General features: G+C 44.3%; 1 protein-coding gene and 1 non-coding gene across 7 annotated transcripts in view; one reads left to right on the forward strand and one right to left on the reverse strand.

The window, feature by feature from the left end:
• Nucleotides 1-2,524: 2,524 nt before the first annotated feature.
• Nucleotides 2,525-13,983, forward strand: part of LOC103604259 (zinc finger and BTB domain-containing protein 17) — a 32,564-nt gene continuing 21,105 nt past the window's right edge. For 5 of the 6 annotated variants that reach the window (XM_008588820.1, XM_008588823.1, XM_008588824.1 and 2 more), the window contains exon 1: nucleotides 2,525-2,607. The gene's annotated coding sequence lies outside the window, so the exon portion shown is untranslated. The remainder of the gene's footprint in view (nucleotides 2,608-13,983) is intronic. The other variant, XM_008588821.1, reaches the window with a different exon arrangement.
• On the reverse strand, nucleotides 7,308-7,381 carry TRNAI-GAU. Its single transcript has one exon. It is a non-coding gene; the product is annotated as a tRNA-Ile (tRNA).

Consider the following 13,983-nt stretch of genomic DNA (forward strand, 5'->3'; position numbering starts at 1 on the left):
TCTCTTCCATGAGATGGAAACAAAAACAAAAACAGCGAGTTGAGTCCAAAAGGGGGGAAACAGTACAATTAATAGCTCAGGGTAGCGAACAAATAAAATTCAGTTGGGGGGAGGGAAGGGGAGACTAGATCTAGGTCCAGTTTAATTATAAGGCCGAAAGCCCCGTCTAAGGGCTTGTTTTGACGCCGGCCTTGCAGAGGGTAGGAGAGGAGACCCCGAAGAAGCCCCTTTGTTGCATCCCGGAGAGAGAGGGGCTTTTTGGCGAAGGCGACCCGGGATGTTTAAAATGGAGACAACGGCCTCCAAACGCAGTTGTCTTGGGGGCCTTCCATTGTGAGACGCCCCAGCTGCCCAGACCCGGTGCCTCCGCAGGTGCGACCTTCCCCTGCAGCACCGTGTAGCAGTGACAGCCTTGGCACTCACTGGCCAAGGGGGAGCGGGTGCTTCTGCTGCCTGCCAGTGTCTGGTCTGGGGCAGAACTAAAACGGGGGGCCCTGAGGAGAGGCTGGGCTTTGTGGCCTATGCATACCCCCCCTCTTGTGCCAACCCCTCTCAGGCACCCCCGTCATTTGAAGATCTGCTGGGGGAAGGCCCTGACGGATCTCTCCCTCTCCTCTCTTTTGCCATAGGTGGAAGTGCAGGACAATAGGAAGACGGCTGAAGCCTTAACTGGCTTTGGCAGGAGAAGCGCAGGGAACGCCGCCGTCTCCTGTCTCGCGTGTTAGTTCCATGAGGAAGGGGGTGGTAGGGGGAGTATGGCGCCGCCGGGCGAGCGGGCGGGGCGTGGGCGGGAGGACCGACCGCCCAGGCGAGGAGGCGCGTGTCGCCTCCCGGGCTGGGTGACACCCCAGCTGGCAGCATCTCCGCCCCCGCCGCTCGGCTGTCACCGCCCTTTGACCCCGCGCGCTGCGACGGGTGGGCGTTCTGCGGCCGCAGGGGTAAGGTACCCGAGCAGCTCGTGTCGGCTGGCCAGGGCGGGAGGGCATAGGCCTGCCAGGGCCTAGGAAGTGCCGGCAGAGAAGGAGGTCGACGCTGTCCCTGTAGAACATTGTTTAGTTCATTCATTCGTCCCACAGACTGTGGTTCAGTACCTGATAGGTTCTGACACAGCAAGTCATCCTGGCAGACTCCATCCTGGAGTAGTGGTGAGAGGTGTGAACTGTGGAGCCGGGCAGCGGGGTTTGAATGCCCCACTCCATGCTGTGTCCTTAGGCACGTCAGGTTCTCTTTGCCTCGGCTTCCTCTTCCTTAAAGCAGAGATGATAATGAAATCTGCCTCTAAGATGGTTAGAAAGGTTAAACGAGGTAATAGGTATGAAACGCTTGGAACACTTAACTGGCACAAAGTAAATGCTGTGTTTGCTGTGGTATTCCTGGTATCATCACCACCACCCAGCGCTCAGAGACTCATGTGGGAGACATACCGATAAATAAGCAATTCTGATACTGCTGTGATGGAGGAATAGCCCTCCTGGCTCTGGGAGCACAGAGTAGGCACTTGGCTCAGTCTAGGTGAATCCAAGGAGGCTTCTGTCCCCCAAAAAGCTGAGACCTACAGGATGCTTGGGGGAACCAGGCAGGAGAAGGGGAGTATTCTCAGTTGAAGGTGTACTCTGTGAGAAACCTCAAGTCTCTCTGTCTAGAGAGAGAGATGAGGTAAGGCTAAGGAGGCAGGCTGTGGTCGGGTCTTAGGGGACCCTGCAGAGCTAGTTAAGGACTTTAAATTTTAGGTTAATGGGAAAGCATTTAAGAATTAGATTTGCGGGGCTGGCTGGTTAGCTTAGTTGGTTAGAGCCTGGTTTTATAACACCAAGGTCAAGGGTTTGAATCCCTGTACCGGTCAGCCACCAAAAAAAAAAAAAAGATTTGTGGACTAGAAAGATCACTCTGGCCACGTGAAGAATGTATTCCTTGATGAGGGTGTTAGTGGCAGGCAGGAGTCAGGATTGACCTCAGGTTTTGGTTGGCAGATATTGATGCTACTCAGTGTGATAGGGAACGGGACAGGGAGCAGGTTTGAAGGAGGGAAGGGAAGTTTAGTTTTTAACATGTTGAAATTAATGCCTGTAAAACATTTAAGTGGAGCTGTCCAGTAGTTGTTATCCATCAAAGGTCACGAAAATCATGGGAGGGGATGTACTCACTTAGACTGAAGGTATAAAATGAGAAGCAAAGTGTCCAGGACATCCCAGAGGAATGCTGATGCTCGGTAATACTTGGGCACAGCCTCATTTTTGCTTGTCAACATTGTGTTACATCTTTCATTAAGCCGGAATTCCTGAGTGTAGTGACTGGAACTGAGTTTATGCATATTTGTGTCCCCGGTCCAGCACATTATCTGGCATGTAGCAAGTCAAAAATGATCCAATCTAACATTTATTGAGCACTTACTTTGTGCCAGGCTGCATGTTGAGCACTCATATTTGCTTGTGTTTGATGGGTGAATAAAAGGGCAGCTCTTAGGGAGCAAATATCCTTCAGGTTCTCATCAGATTTTCCACTTGGGTGTCTTTGATTCAGGTAATGAGCTGGAGGAGAGGAGCCAAGCTGGACTTTATGCAAACAGACTGTCAGAAAAGAGCAGCCTGGGCTATTTGGAAATCTGAGGTATGTCTGTAATACTCAAGGATGAAACAAACCAGGAGGTCAATTTGTTTGTCCTACTTCTGTAGGCTCAATGTGATTCAAATCACCCTGTCAAGATAGCTTTTTCTTTAAAATTATACAGTAATGACAAAATCTTCGTTACAGTTTGGTTGAGAAATTGTTGATATTATCATTGTTGTTTTACCAACAAAGACCAGAGTGGCTTAATTACTGGGCAGTGCTGACACCTTTTTTTAATTAGGTGTAATCTAAAATGCTCCAACAAATTGATCCCAAAATACAGTGGCTGAAACAAAATAGAAGTTTATTCCTCGCTCCTTAACAGTCCAGATCTGGTAGAGCAGCTTGCTCTGTTCTGTGAGGTTATCTGGGGACAGGGTTCCTTGGGTCATGTGGCTCACCTTGTTCAGACCTAGGCTTTCGCATCATGGTTCAAGCCAGCTTCTCCAGCTCCTGCCATCATGTATGAACTCTGTCTGGCAAAAAGGGAAAGATGAGCAGGAAACGCATGCTTATTCCTTTTAAGGTTCTGATGTTTAAAAAGACATATTTTTGTACAATGTGGTCCCCAAACATAAGTCAGCTACTACATCTGGTGTACAGTCAAAGAGTAAGTCATGACTGTTTCAGAGCTGGAGGAGAAGCTGGCTGAGAGACCCTGCTCTGTCCCCAGAGTAACTGGATTACTGACTTGGGGGCTTGGTCCCAGCCTGAGGGGAAGTCCACTGAACTGGTGAAAGAGGGCTGGACATGCTCCCCGACCTCTGTCTCCCCAAGGCAGGCTGCTGTGGCTTTGGGTAGGTTTATGGTGTTTGAGCCCAGAGAATCCAGGCTCATTCAGGATTTCAGTGTTCCCTGTGCCCAGTGCACTTTGGACACTGTGTTGGGTGCTAGTGATGTGGGCACAAGGAAGACTAGACCCCTGGGCAAGGCATTTCTGGCCATGTGACAATTACAAAGCAATGCAAGAAATACCACAGAGGTCTGGCCAATAATTAGTGGGCACATAGAAGGAGGATCGACTGGCATTGGAAGGCTTTACTGTGGTGGCAAAGATTTAGAGTGACGATGCATTTTGGATTGATAACTGTAAGGTTTCCCTTAGATAGACAGAGGCAGTGAGGACTCTGGTGTCATGTGTGCATCCTTGCTCCCCTGTTTAGTGGTTCTGTGTCCTGAACTACTTCATCGCTGAGCCTCAGTTTCCTCATCTGTGAAATAAGGATAACAACATCTACCTCACAGAATTGTTTTGAGAATTACGTGAGTTTCGGTGGATAATTCACAAGGTCTGCTATGTAACAGGCACTTATTAAATGTTAGCCACCTCCTACAGCAAGGTGCAGGGTGGTTCAAAGCCAGGGAGGCCAGTTAGGATTTCAGTTAAAGAAAGCCTGAACCTAAGGGGAAACCATGTTGCCATCATTTCTGAGGCGAGGATTATCCAGGAGGGTCTAGTGCTGCTCTGTGCTTTCCCTGCTTTCTTCAGGAGTTTCCCCAATTAATTAAAGTCATCAATCTCTAGATTCTCAGAGACCATACCCTGAGAGTTCTGGTAAGGGGTCTTTTTGGAACAAGAGGATTCTCTCTGCTTGTTTTATTCTTTCAAGTTCACATGCTTCTGGGAAGCCTTTTCTGAGCCCTACCCAGCCCCACACCCCAGCTCAGTATAGAGCCCCTCCTCTGTGACTTCTTAGCATCCTGTGCTAATCTCTGCTAATGCGTTCTCACCTCAATTATAATCAGGATTCTCTCTGCTTGTTTTATTCTTTCAAGTTCACATGCTTCTGGGAAGCCTTTTCTGAGCACTACCCAGCCCCACACCCCAGCTCAGTATAGAGCCCCTCCTCTGTGACTTCTTAGCATCCTGTGCTAATCTCTGCTAATGCATTCTCACCTCAATTATAATCGTAGGTTTCCTTGTCTGTCTCCCTGTTAGACTACTAGCATCTTAGACTCAGGGACAGGGTTTTATTCATCCTAGTATTCCTACTGTGTAGCTCATTTCCTGGCACATAGCTGGTGCTCAGTAAATGTTGTGGGATGGGCAGAGGATCAGCTTTGATTGGCTGAAGAGGAACTGGCAGTTGGGGCTGGAAAGAACTCCAATGTGATAAGGGGTTGGGTGTGCTGTTGGTTGAAGAGAAAGAGAACCCGGTGGTTTATTGGGTATTTAACTGTAATACAGGAAGTAGACATTGTGAACTGTGACCTGAACTATGCGAGTTTCTTTCAGAAAACGGTTTCTCAGTCTTTTTGTCTTTTTCCAGTACAGCAGAGTTTCTCAGCCCTGACATTATTGACATTTGGGGCTGGGTAGGTGTTTGTTGCCGGGAGTTAGCCTGTAGCATCCCTAGCCTCTACCCGTAGATGCTAGTAGTAACAGTCCCACTGTCCAGCTGTGACAGCCCAAAATGTCTACAGACACTGACAGATGTTTGCTGGGGCAAAATTGCCCTCCGTTAAGAACCACTGTGGTATAGGGTAGTGGTTAGAGCATGAACTTCTAAGCCAGACACCTGGGCTTATATCTGGTTCTTGTACTTACTAGCTGTATGCCTCTGGACAAAGTATTTGACCTCTCTAAGCCTCAGTTTCCTCAGCTATAAAATGAGGGGTTACCTGGCACATAAGTTTATGGGTGGAATTATTAATGAGGTAATATATGTAACATGCTTTGTCGAGTCCCTGACTCCATAATCGATAATTAGTGTTATTATGTGTTACTTATGAGAAAGGACCCTTGAGAGGGGCAAGAAAGAAAATATGAAGAGTTGAGGAAGAAAACAGTGTTTGGTGTAAGAATACATGCACAGGATAGAAAAATCAGAAGGTTCTTAAGGGTGTGCTGTGGAAAGTAAGTAATCCTCTCCTCCTCCCCAGATAAGTGTTAATAGTATGTGTGTGCCCTTCCAGAGCCATTCTGTACATATGTATGTACGTATGTATGTATGTATATATAGGGAAGACCTTTTTTTTTTTTTGGTGGGGGAGGAGAGGGGCTGGCCAGTGTCGGGATCCGAACCCATGACCTTGGTGTTATAAGGCTGCACTGTAAGGAAAGACCGTTTTTTAAGAGAGTCAAATGGCTTGAGTGTGTTGCATAGGCCTGTCTGGTGGTTGGCCCTAAACGGGGCATTCCCATTCAGGATACTGAAAGGGCAGCCTCTGTGGGTGGAGCTTCAGAGTTTTAACAGTTTGCCAGGTGGCCCATTTTCTTTTTTTTCTTTTTTTTAAAAGATGACTGATAAGGGGATCTTAACCCTTGACTTGGTGTTGTCAGCACCACACTCTCCCGAGTGAACCACGGGCCGGCCCAGGTGGCCCATTTTCTACAGTTCTGGAATTCCCTGAGGGATGGTGCCTGTGTAGGTGGCAGAGAGATACACAGACGTGGTGTCTGGCAGAGTGACACATTGTTGAGTATTGGACATCACAACAGGGAGGGACCCCAACCTTAGAGAAAACAGCAAACTCCACATACATTTTGTGTACAAAACATATTGTCCTGGAGATCATAATCTGCTTCTTTTGCTAGCCACAACTTTTTTTTTTAAAAGATGACAGTAAGGGGATCTTAACCCTTGATTTGGTGTTGTCAGCACCACGCTCTCCCGAGTGAGCTAACCGGCCCTCCCTATATAAAGATCCAAACCCGTGGCCTTGTTGTTATCAGCACCACACTCTCCTAAGTAAGCCACAGGCCGGTCGCTAGCCACAATTTTTAAATGATTGAAATAATAGATGTCAAAGAGTAAGGCTTTTGGCGCAAAGTGATTTCACCATTTGTTGCAAGCCTGTATGTTGAGTGTCAGGGCAAATTAGGGTTGACCTCAATAACGCAATCAGCACAGATATGTGTAGAAAACCAGGGCTTGGGCTCTTGGATTCAAACCTGCTTGTTATACATTGGAGAGAAATGGTTCTTTAGGGCTTCGGCTTAAAAGGAAGGAAGGAAATAAAGGGCATCGTTAGAATTGAGAGTTGTTCACTCATGTCTAAACAGCAGCTTGGACAGGGGCTCAGAAGTGGGAATTCCAGCTGAGTGGGAGCAGGCCAGAAAGCAGGCATGGTAGATTCATCGTAACATCAAAAACATGCTGGGCTTCTGGTCTTAAAAGGTCTGGCGGTAGAATCTGTTCTGTTCTCCCACCTTACCTGTACCAATTCCTTTACCGGAACTATTAATCTAAGCAGTCATTTTCCTGTCCCAAATGGAAGACTCTACTCTAATTTCCCCATCCTGCCTAGTGGGAAGCCATAGCCCAGACTTCTCATTTCAGTAGTCTTAGGGCCCAGTGGGTCCCTGTCAGGGACTTTCCTGGGTTACTGTAACTCAGTCAGCTGCCCAACTTAATTCTTCAAAACTTTGTTTAAAGTCATTTGGTAAATTGTTTTTGTTAAATATTGAGTAGATACAAAATGATATGTTCAGTGTAAAGAATAAGGATAGAAGGAACACCTATGTACTCATCACCTAGTTTATTATTATTATTATTATTTATTTTATTTTTTTTTTAAAGATGACCAGTAAGGGGATCTTAACCCTTGACCTGGTGTCAGCACCACGCTCACCCAGTGAGCTAACCGGCCATCCCTATATGGGATCCAAACCCGTGGCCTTGGTGTTATCAGCACCACACTCTCCCGAGTGAGCCACAGGCCGGCCCTTATTATTATTATTATTATTTTCTGGAGGCTGGCTGGTATGGGAATCTGAACCCTTGACCTTGGTGTTATCAGCACCATGCTCTACCAAGTAAGCTAACCAGCCAGCCCTCCCAGCACCCAGTTCATTTCTTTGATTCATGTTATTATTACCTTTGGAGTCCCTGTGTGCCCCTCTCCGATTCTGTCCCACCTCCCCACCCTCCAGGCCATCTCCGAATTTTGCTTTTATCATTTTCTTGCTTTTCTTTATAGTTTTACCACATATGTCTGTTTTACTAAACAATGTATTATTTAATTTTGCTCATTTTTAAAACTTAGTATAAATAAAATCATTTTTTTCTGCAGTGTCTCAAATTTGTTGCTATATGTTCTTGAGATTAATCCATGTTGTGTACAGTTGTATTTCATTTTCACTGATGAGTAATGCTCCATTGTGTGAGAATTTGTTTATCCTTTCTACTGTTGGTGGACATTTGGGTTGTTTCCAGTGTTTTGCTGGGATGGGACACACAGTGCTGCTGTGCATATTACTGGGACAAATGTGGACAGCCTCTCCAGGGTATACCTGGAATGGAACTGAATCACAGGTATGTGCATCTTCAGCTTGACCAAATAATCCTAAAATGTTTCCAAAGTGGTTTGCCCAATTTACACCTCAACCACCGATTCTGTTTGCTTCACATCCTCCCAGTAGTGGTATTATCAGACTTTGAATTTTTATTAATCTGATGGGAACATGGTGATATCTCATGTGATTTTGATTTGCATCTGTGATTATTAGTGAGTTGAGCATCTTTTCTTAAACTTACTAATAATTCAGGTTTCAGTTTTTCTGAAACACCCATTTAAATCTTTTGCTCATTTTTCTATGGGTTGTTGTCTTTTTATTATACAAATAGGTAGACTTTTTGTTTGTTGTTTTTCCTGGTTTTTTAAAAATTTTCTTTTTTGGTGGCTGGCCCATATGGGGATCCGAACCCTTAGCTTCGGTGTTATAACACCATATTCTAACCAACTGAGCTAATTGGCAAGCCCTTCGTTTTATATTTTGGATACTAATCCTTTGTCAGTTATATGTGGTGTAACTGTCCACTTCCAGTTTGTGGCTTGTCTTTTCACTCTAGGTGTTTTCTGTGTTCTTTTGGATGAACCAATCAAGTTCTTAAATTGCTGGCAATCCCTTAAGACTCAGAAAACCTACTCCTGTTCAAGTAACTTAAAGCAAAAGCATCAAACATGCATGCTCCCTGAAAGTAATAAGGAGATAATAACATGTCTGCCTAAGGAACAAGAAACCTTTGGCGTAGCAGCAAAGTCTTTAGAACATCCAAGGGATGCCTTAGTCAAAAGACAAATGGATGAAAAAATATAAACGTCAATTATGACACATCGATTTTTTTTTTTTTTTTAAAGATGACCGGTAAGGGGATCTTAACTCTTGACTTGGTGTTGTCAGCACCACGCTCAGCCAGTGAGCCAACCGATCATCCCTATATAGGATCTGAACCCGTAGCCTTGGTGTTATCAGCACCGCACTCTCCCGAGTGAGCCACGGGCCGGCCCGAAATTCTTAATTTTAGTGTAATTTATCAATTGTTTTTTCAATTACGGTTAGCACTTTTTTTTTCTTTTTAAGAACTTACTTCCTACTTCAAGTTTATAAAGATATTTCTTTATATATATTGTCTTCAAAACATTTTAATGTTTTGCCTTTTATCTTAAGGTCCTCAATGCATTTATAGTTATTTTTGTGTATGGTGTGAGATAGGAGCTGATTTTTTTTACTTTTTTTTTTTTTTAGGCTGGCCAGTACAGGGATCAAACCCTGGACCTAGGTGTCCCCAGCACCAGGCTCTAACCAACTGAGATAACCAGCCAGCCCTCTTTTTCATTTTTTGTAAGTGTACCAAATTGTCCCAGTATCATTGATCAGGAAAAACTATATCCTTTTCATATGGATCTGTAATGTCACCATTAAGCATTATCATATATCCCATGTCTACAAATGTGTGGGTCTGTTTCTGGGCTCTTTACTGTCAGTTCTCTATCTCTGTGTCAATACCACACTGACTTATTACTATAATTTTATAAAAACTATTAGTATCTCGTAAGGCCCTGGCCGTTTGCTCTTCTATCTTCATTTTCGATCATGTTTGTCAGCTGGCCAATTAGCTCATTTGGCTGCACCACGCTCAGCCAGTGAGCAAACCGGCCATCCCTATATAGGATCCGAACCCGTGGCCTTGGTGTTATCAGCACCACACTCTCCCGAGTGAGCCACGGGCCATCCCTCAATTAGCTCATTTGGCTAATGTGTGGTGTTAAAACACCAAGGTCGGGGCCGGCCCGGTGGCGCACTGCTATAGTCGGCGCTCCCGCCAAGGGTTCGGATCCCACATACAGACCGGTTCCTGCTCACTGGCTGAGTGAGGTGCGGGTGCAACACCGAGGGTTGCGGTCCCGTTGCCGGTCCCAGTCCGGTACGGGCGCGACACTGAGGGTTGCAATCCATTGCCGGACAGGAAAAAAAAAAAACAACAAACACCAAGGTCAAAGGTTCAGATCCCCATACCAGCCAGCTGCCAAAAACAAATAAACAAACAAATAGATCATGCTTGTCAAATGCCATAAAAATTGTTGGGATGTTTTCTTAGAATTGCTTTGAATTTATTATATATCAGTTTGGATACAGTTGACATTTTTATGATATTGAGTCTTCTGATTCATGAACATGGTATATCTTTCCATTTATATATCAAAGTCTAAATTTAATCATTGTCTTTACATCCTACTCTCAAAAACAGTTAAGGACCACAGAACACTTTAATTCCTATCTCTCCTTCCTCCACTTTTATTCTACAGGTGTGTGCTTTAGTTCTTTTTTAAATTTTACAAGACATCATTAGTTCAGTGTGTGTTTAGATTTACTTGCTTATTACTTCTTTCATTGTTCCTCATTCCTTCTTGCATTTAATCCTTTTCTTCTGGGATCACTTTTCATCCGCCCTAAGTATATCTTTTATAATGTGTGAATTTTTTTTTTTTTTTTTTTTAAAGATGACCGGTAAGGGGATCTTAACCCTTGACTTGGTGCTGTCAGCACCATGCTCAGCCAGTGAGCGAACTGGCCATCCCTATATGGGATCCGAACCCAGGGCCTTGGTGTTATCAGCACCACGCTCTCCTGAGTGAGCCACGGGCAGGCCCTATAATGTGTGAATTTATGCTGCAATCCATTTGGGGACTAGCTAGAGGTTACCCATTTTCAGGGAAGATTTTTCTCTCCTCCATTCAGCACCAGGATTTGATATAGGCAGTTTTCTGTGCAGTCTTCTGAGGTCCTGTGAGACCTCCTTCCTGGCAGGGCAGGGAGCTCAAGCTTGCTCGGTTCTGCAAATGCCCTTAATTCCCAGCCTTGAAGCTGCACTTGTCTTCTGCATTCCAGCCCTTGTTTAGGTTTGTTTTGACCTCTCAGTATTGCTTACTGACCCTGTCAGTTCTTTGATGCATTTTAAAAGATGTCTTATAATTTTCTTCAGCATTTTTTTTTTTTAAAAAGATGACCGGTAAGGGGATCTTAACCCTCGACTTGGTGTTGTCGGCACCACGCTCAGCCAGTGAGCCAACCGGCCATCCATATATGGGATCCGAACCCGGGGCCTCGGTGTTATCAGCACCACACTCTCCCGAGTGAGCCACGGGCCGGCCCTTCTTCAGCATTTGTAACTGTTTGCAGTGAGAGAGTTAGCCTGGGTTCCCAGGGTGCCTTGCCTTCAGAAATTGGGATGTTTCCTAGTTTTAATTTTGTATTTCATCTGGCAGCAACAAACTCTGAATATTAGAACTATGACTTAGTAATGTTAACTTCTGGATTTTATAATATGTTTTGTAACACTCATTAGTATGAGGAAAAAGGGTTGGTAAGTGCCTATTAATGACAGAGAATTTGCCCTTTGGGGGCAGACTAAGATCTGTCAAGCCTGGTATTCTATGTCTGTTGTGGAAGTTTTGTCCTTGTTTACAGTGGAAAGAGCACAGTTTTTTTGGAGTAGATTGGACTTGGCCTTGAATCTGGGCATGACACTGAGACCCAGGTGACAACCTCTCCATGATTCGCTCATCTGCACAGTGGGGATGACTGTATTAACACCCTCCTCATAGGATTATTGTGGGTTCTGATGAGGTGGCGTATATGTATGAAACACTTTGCAGGTAGGTTGCCACAGCAGCTATTCCAGTTATTCCCTTCGTGCCCTGTTGGTGGTATTCTCTCTACATGCCACTGTCTTTGGGAAACAACGAGCCTACGGATTTCTCTTGCCAGTAACCTCCGCTTGAGCGCTTAGCATGGGAGAGCTTATTATTAGCGCGGCTGTTTTCTCTGAGCACAGTCATCCAGTCCCACCCAGAGTCCTTTACCAGAACTCATGGTTTCTTTACAACTGGCTGAGCCACCCCATCAAGTTGGGAAATGAGAGCATCCGCACTATGGGCGCTCACATCCAAGCGTTAATTTTTACCCAACCAGTGAATGCATTTAAAATTTGCATCAGTATTGGCAGGCTGCCATCCAGACCGAGTATCATTTTATATTCCTGCTCACTAGGAACATTTCCTGCCTACAGTGGAAGCTGTCTGTCTTTTAAATCTTTGCCAGTCTGATCCTGGAAGTGGTATCTTGTGCTTATTCATATTTCTTTGATTGTTAGTGAGGTTGAACAATGTTTTTTTCTGAGCAGTGTATATTGACCACTTATATTTCTTCTTTCCTGTTTATTTCTTTATTTTTTTTTTTTTAAAGATGACCGGTAAGGGGATCTTAACCCTTGACTTGGTGTTGTCATCACCACGCTCAGCCAGTGAGCGAACCGGCCATCCCTATGTGGGATCCGAACCCGGGGCCTTGGTGTTATCAGCACCGCACTCTCCCGAGTGAGCCACGGGCCAGCCCCTGTTTATTTCTTAATTCATTTCTCTATAGGGAGATTAATCTTTTTCTTGTTGATTCATTTTTTTGTAATAGCTTAATTGAGATGTAATTCACATGTTATACAGTTCATCCTTATTTGTTTATTGATTAATTGATTGATTGATTGATTGCTGGTTGGTACCGGCCCGAACCATGGTGTTGTCTGCACCATGCTCTAACCACCTGAGCTAACTGGCCACAATTCACTCTTTTAAAGTGTACAGTTCAGTGGCTTTTAGTATATTCTCAAAGTTGTGCAACCATCACCAGGTTCTCATTTCAGAACAGTTTCATTTTCCCCAGAAGAAACCCCGTACTCATTAACAGTCACTCTCTGTTTATCTCTAACCCCCCACCCCACCCCAACCCCCGCATTAGGCAACCACTAATCTACTTTCTGTCTGTATGGATTTAACTATTTGGGGCATTTTATATAAATAGAATCATACAACTTGGTCTTTTCTGAATGGCTTCTTTTACTTAGCATAATATTTTCAAGGTTCATTCATGTAGTGGCATGTATCCATACTTCTTTTTTATCATCGAATGATATTCTATTGTATGGACATTCCACATTTTGTTTATCCATTCATCAGTTCTTGGGCATTTGGGTTGTTTCCAGTTTTTGATTATTTTGAATAATGTTGCAATGAACATTTGTGTACAAGGTTTTGTGTGGACGTGTGTTTTCGTGGTGATTAATTTTTAAGAGCCTTTTCTATATCAGGGCCATTAAATCTATATAGTCTATAATTATTCTCCCCAGGCTTATATTTGATTTGGGAAGTTGAGTAGATAAGGATAGAAAATGAACGAAACAGAACATTTAGAATTCTGACCAATCTTTCACACCCGCAGGAATTCAGTTTGTGTCCCCTTCCTTCCCCACTAGGCCTGCTAAGTAGGCTGGCCTGCCTACTGCACAGAACAGTCACGGCATTGCTAACTCTGTCTCTCAGAACCAGGAACCAGTTACCACTCGGGGGTGGTTTCCAAGTTTCTCTCAGAAGCTCGCACTTCAAGTGGCTGGCTGAAAACTGCCAGGGTCGTAAGTCATCCGTGACAGGCTTCCCAGCAGCTTTGCTGAGTCACTGCTGCTGCAGGTGGTGGGATTGGAGGGGCTGGAGACCAGCAGCCCTGTTTGTTCAGGGGTGAGTTCTGGGGCCCTGAGCCTCTCTAATCCTTGTAGTGCTGCCATCTAAAAACTGTATTTTAGACCAGCACTTCAGCATCTGTATTTGTAAAGCCCAGCAGTTTACAAAAATCATTGGAAACTGAGACATTGAATTCTTGACCACTTTTTACCCAGGCCTACCTTAAGGTTTTTCAATTTTCCCAAAATATTCCTCTAAAATATCCTCCTACTCATTTAGTTTTTCCCCAATCAAGTTTTATAAAATCTTAACTTAGTTTAAATCTATTGGGAATAGTAAATATAACATTTGATATTGGCTTCTGCCATATATATTTCCTAGGTGGTGTTCATGTCCTACGCAGTTCATGTTCATAGTTGGAAATCAAGATAATACTGTGGGGAAAGTTTTAAATGAAAAAAAATCTGCCAAGTGCTAGGTAAATATTTCATTTTTATTGTCACTCGCCTTGGTATCTGTTATATTTCAAATTCATGCATTTATAACCTGGCAATCTCATTAATGAAATCATTCATTCATTTATTAAACATTTATTAAATCTTAACACTAGAAGGGACCTTAGCAGTCGCCTAATCCTAATGA

This window comes from Galeopterus variegatus, unplaced genomic scaffold, assembly GCF_000696425.1.
Source record: "Galeopterus variegatus unplaced genomic scaffold, G_variegatus-3.0.2 Scaffold5054, whole genome shotgun sequence".
Classification (NCBI taxonomy): Eukaryota; Metazoa; Chordata; class Mammalia; order Dermoptera; family Cynocephalidae; genus Galeopterus; species Galeopterus variegatus.